The following is a 5,774-nucleotide window of genomic DNA, read 5'->3' as shown; positions in this document are numbered from 1 at the left end:
AACAGTCTATGACTAGGCTGGCTGGAGTCTTTGACAATTTTTAGGGCCTTCCTCTGACACCGCCTGGTATAGAGGTCCTGGATGGCAGGAAGCTTGACCCCAATGATGTACTGGGCCGTACGTATTACCCTCTGTAGTGCCTTGCGGTCAGGGGCCGAGCAGTTGCCATACCAGGCAGTTATGCAACCCGTCAGGATGCTCTCGATGGTGCAGCTGTAGAAACTTTTGAGGATCTGAGGACTCATGCCAAATCTTTTCAGTCTCCTGAGGGGGAATAGGTTTTGTCGTGCTCTCTTCTGTCTTGATGTGCTTAGACCATGTTACGTTGTTGGTGATGTTAGTATGTTGGTGATGTGATGTCTGGCCGTGCAGTCKTGAGTGAACAGGGAGTACAGGAGGATACTGAGCACGCACCCCTGAGGGGCCCCCGTGTTGAGGATCAGTGTGGTTGATTTGTTGTTACCTACCCTTACCACCTGGGGGTGGCACGTCAGGAAGTCTAGGATCCAGTTGCAGAGGGAGGTGTTTAGTCCCAGGGTCCTTAGCTTAGTGATGAGCTTTAAGGGCACTATGGTGTTGAARGCTGAGCTGTAGTCAATGAATAGCGTTCTCACAAAGGTGTTCCTTTTGTCCAGGTGTGAAAGGACAGTGTGGAGTGCAATAGATATTGCATCATCTGTGGATCTGTTGGGGCGGTATGCAAATTGGAGTGGGTCTAGTGTTTCTGGGATAATGATGTTGATGTGAACATTCTTTTAAGGCACTTCATGGCTACAGACGTGAGTGCTACAGGTCGGTAGTCATTTAGGCAGGTTACCTTAGTTTTCTTGGGCACAGGGACTATGGTGGTCTGCTTGAAACATCCTGTATTTCAGACTCAGACAGGGAGAGGTTTGAAATGTCAGTGAAGACACTTGCCAGTTGGTCAGCGCATGCTCGGAGTACATGTCCTGGTAATCCGTCTGGCCCTGCGGCTTTGTGAATTTTACTCACATCGGTTGCGTAGAGCGTGATCACACAGTTGTCCGGAACAGCTGATGCTCTCATGCATGTTTCAGTGTTACTTGTCTCGAAGCAAGCATAGAAGTAATTTTGTTKATCTGGTAGGCTTGTGTCACTGGGCAGCTCTCGGCTGTGCTTCCCTTTGTAGTCTGTAATAGTTTGTGTAACAGTTTAACTTTATGGCGTCCCCTCGCCCAAACCCGGGCGCGAACCAGGGACCCTCTGCACACATCAACAACGGTCGCCCACGAAGCATCGTTACCCATCGCTCCACAAAGGCCGCGGCCCTTGCAGAGCAAGGGGAACCACTACTTCAAGTCTCAGAGCAAGTGACGTCACCGACTGAAASGCTGCTAGCGCGCACCACCGCTACCTAGCTAAAACCTGTAACATTTATAAGAGGAACAGGAGCTCAAGCAGTAGAACATTTGAGTGGCCAGTACTCAGCTCCCGTCAGCTCCTGCCCAAGTCAAGCACTGTTCATCTGAGGCTTCCGTTGATCAGTTAGCTTGAATGAAGCTCGGTAACTTGTTTAGGGTTAGGGTTAGCTAAAAGGGTTAAGGTTAGTGAAAGGGTGAGTTGAAAGGGTTATGGTTAGGGTAAGGGTTAGCTAACATGTTAAGCAGTTGCAAAGTAGCTAAAAAGTAGTAAGTAGTTGAAAAGTTACTTATTAGCTAAAATGGTCCGTGATTAGATTTGAAATCACAACTTTGGTTACTAGACATTCATGTTATATGCATACCCATCGACCCCGACCAACCACACCACTTTCGTTTTTGCCTTAAGTAACCATCTGTCTTATGTAACCATACCAAATGTAACATATAATACTAACTTGAGTGTTGTGGATTTACATGTACTATGGACTTACATGTACTATGTTACGTCCAGTCTATGAGACCAGGCTACAATGGGACAGCCCCTGATCCTGAATGTATCAGATTAGCCATTATATTGACCAGATACTCCACTTCATGGTGAAGGAAGTAGTAGTACGCTAGTCTAGTAGCCGCTCTAACAATGAAATAAAAAGTCTTAAAAAGTGGAAGATACTCAGGAGGAGGCAAAATCGGGTGGGACCATTTTAGCGAATGAGAGGGCAGATACGACAGCAAAGATGATGGATATACTGACAAGATACATGTCTCTCCGCCCTAACAATGGGAGTCGATCACAAAGCGGCTGGGCGGGTTGTCTAGCTCCCGCCTATCCTTTCTTTGGATTGGATGATACATCTCATTCTTGTAATCTTGTTTGAATATTCGATAAGGGTTGTTGACGTCAACCGCCTGAGAGATGCTCTACTAGCCTCAATGCAGGAATATGCATAGCCATCTCGAGACAACTCAAATATACAGTGTTTTTTCTCAAAGTTGCCGGGATGTCACGTGTCCTATCATTACACTCGTAACAACTTAAGCATTATGAAACTTATATTCGACGAAATAAACCTCATGTAGCAAATAAACCGTACATTTTTTGTTGACCCAATTCAACACTCTCTCATTGACCTCCATACAAAAACTCCTTGCTTGGTGACCGAGTCAACGAAAAAACGCCGCCTACTGGAGGGAGACAGATTTTCTGCAGAGTTGGCCTCTCTCTTCCACTCTGACGAGACACAACGGTTTCTACTACCACTACCTCAGGTTACCACAGCCACAAAGTCAAAATTGTCTATTTGATAAAAGTTCATGAAAACAAAAATGTGCTTTTCGGTCTTAATTTAAGGTTAGGGTTAGCATAAGATTAGCAGCTTGGTTAGGGTTACCACAAACGATTTTGTAAATCATTTTTTTAAGGTTTAAAATTATATTTTAAGAAGATCAGGTTTAGAAATAGGCACTCCAGAGTGGTGCAGCGGTCTAAGGCACTGCATCTCAGTGCTTGAGGCATCACTACAGACACCCTGGTTCGAATCCAGGCTGTAATACAACCGGCCATGATTGGGAGTCCCATATGGCGGCGCACAATTGGCTCAGGGTTTGGCCGGTGTAGGCCATCATTGTAAATAAGAATTTGTTCTTAACTGACTTGCCTATTTAAATAAAAAATGTATTAAAAAAATTGGAAACTGTGTTAATTAATGACGATCAGGCACAACGCCGATAAGTTCATGGCTAGAAGGGATCCATCTTTTGGTTAATTAACGTCAACATTTTTTTTGTGTGCATTTTAGCTAACCCAAACCCATTTCCTAACCTTAACCTAATTATCATAAACTGCTGCGTAAATTATACTAACCTGCTGCTACAAAAAGTAAATCTGACGTTAATTTGTCAAAAGCTGGATCCCTTCTAGCATGACCCTCCAATTTATAGTCCTACTTATATCAGTACACTCATAACAACCTTATCATTACGAAACTTCTATTAGGTCAAATAAACCACAGATAACAAATAACCCATTACATTTTTTGTTAACCAAATTTGACACTCGTTGACATCCATACAAATACTCCCAGTAATCCCTCTCCCTTCTCCTCTTCTGGTGGTTTCAAGTCAGAGATTTCCGAGTCCCAGTTTCCAATTGTTTTAATTGCGACATTAATTTCTGCGGAGATCATATGTCGAGTTCAAAACAACAGGGAACTCTGACATTTAGACTTCAGTGCGTTCAAGACAAATGGGAACTCTGCTCAGACTGGGGGAGAGAGATAGGGCCGGCAATTGCATTGGGGAATGTTCCTCCGTGGCTATTTCCGAAACCAAGTGTAGATGTTGACATGACTGAGGGCAGGAGAGAACGGGGTGAGGACGTGAGATGGTGTGTGGAGATGGATAATCGGTTTTATTTGTTTTTAAGGATGTATACAGATGGTTCAAAATTGCGCAGTGGCGTGCCGTGGCCTGGGGCCTAGGCCTTCAGTGAGGTTACTACACTGTCCCACCCGAATAACTCACCTCTTATTATCATCAATTAAGCCATGACTCTAGAACATATACATTTTAGACAGAAAACGCAGTATAACCAGGCGTTCGTCACCTTGAAATTGACAAATTGAAATTTTTGGGTAAACAGTGTTTAACAGACAACTCAAGTTTGCAAAGCCAGTGTGGCTCCAAACACCAAATCGACACTTGCAAATAATAGGCATTCCCAGCAGTACAGTTTGCAGTGCTTCTCGGAGCCTTTGAGCCATTGACAGCGCTCGTATTGAAACTTGAATAGTGGCGAGCGAACGAACCCCTTTCCCGCCTGTGACAGGCTGTGGCGTCGGGCGACCTCTCCTTACAATGTCTTACTTTTCTTGAAAAGTTCGTCTTGAGAATGGCGTTATAATTATACTCGACGAAATCGATACTTCTCCTCCTTCCGCCATGTGTGGGTTCAAAAAACAGCTTTAGTAGAGTTTCCTAGATCTGCATAGACCTGCCCATAGGACCTGCCTCTCAAATTGGTAATCCAATCAAAAGACGTGGACGCCCTAGGCCTGCTAGCTGGCTCCGTGTAACACTGGAGGCCAGCCAGCAGGCGTACAATAGCCAACTCTAAAGCTGATTGGTTGACACAAAATTTTAATTTCCATTCACTTTATAGCTACAAGCGCCGCACTGTTGATTCTGAAGGCCTGAGAGCAGTTTTAGACCCCTGCAACACATGATGGCTGAATATGATTGGATAAAAATCTAACATAAAGACCCCAGCCTCCAAATCTCAACCTGGGGCTGGAAGCAGTGCAACCAAGAGGGAAAGCTATGAAATAAGAGTTAAACTCTTACTCTGGGGAATAATTTGAATACATATTTTGATGGCGTAATATATTTAAAAAAAAATTATATTCTGATGATGTTTAGGCCAGCAGAGAAGGCCTTGCAGGCCCTGACGGCCCACCACTGTTCAAATGATACAGTCAGTGGAAGGGTGGAGGCAGGTGTGTATATCCCAGATTTCAACGTTAGAGTATGTAAGCGATTAATTTATTAAGTGTCAGTCAGTATATGCAGCCGAGTTGATGGCCATGATTATAGGTTTTAGATTGGTGGAGGAGGTGAAACCACTCAGAGTTGCGATTTGCTCTGATTCTGCTGCAGTGTTGAGTAGTGTGAAGACGGGCAGGTCTGAGCTATATGGATCACTCCAATCCTCTACGGTGCTAGAGGCGGCTCAAAAATGATGTAGAGAACGTGTGTTGCGGCCATGGGTTCTATATATAGGGGCGAACCCCAGCCGAGTATTTCACTGTAAGACTACACCTGTTTGTATTCAGTGCATGTGACAAATAACATTTTGATTTGAACTATGGTGGATGCCTCGCCAGGCCAATGCAGTGAAATAATTCTGAAGTTTAAGATTTTTGATAAAGTGCATAATTATATTTTTCAATATATTGGATACATTTTTGTGTGTTTTTGTCTTCCAGAGGAAGGCTTGCTGTACCTTGCTCATCATTTCGGAGACTCTGACTTGTACCAAAGGGCTCAGCGGATGGGAACGCCTACGACTGTCGGAGATTCAGATCACGATACAGGGATAAGAACCCACAGACATACAGAAGGGTACGTTGTAATGGTGGGCACCAATATCTAAAATTCKCACAGACATACACACATATAAATTAATGCTACACACAAATCACAACTGCTGCTGCCAGACTCCTATTATGATTGCCAAATACTGCACAATTTAAACACTTGCCCCCAAATCCCCCCTTCCCCAAAACACATGTAAATATTGGACTATAAATTGTACCTTACTGTATTATTCTTATGGTGAAATGTTTATTATATTCTACTGAGCCATTTACTTTATGTTCGTATTCTTATCTTTTA

The 5,774-nt window shown here is 43.8% G+C and overlaps 1 pseudogene; it reads right to left on the bottom strand.

Annotated features, from left to right (window-relative positions):
- The window catches only part of LOC111951741 (tRNA (uracil-5-)-methyltransferase homolog B-like), a 12,776-nt pseudogene extending 7,382 nt beyond the window's left edge, over positions 1-5,394 (bottom strand).
- Between the last annotated feature and the right edge of the window lie 380 nt (positions 5,395-5,774).

The sequence above is a fragment of the Salvelinus sp. IW2-2015 genome, linkage group LG25 (genome assembly GCF_002910315.2).
Source record: "Salvelinus sp. IW2-2015 linkage group LG25, ASM291031v2, whole genome shotgun sequence".
Taxonomy (NCBI): Eukaryota; Metazoa; Chordata; class Actinopteri; order Salmoniformes; family Salmonidae; genus Salvelinus; species Salvelinus sp. IW2-2015.
This window is presented reverse-complemented; position numbering and strand designations above follow the sequence as displayed.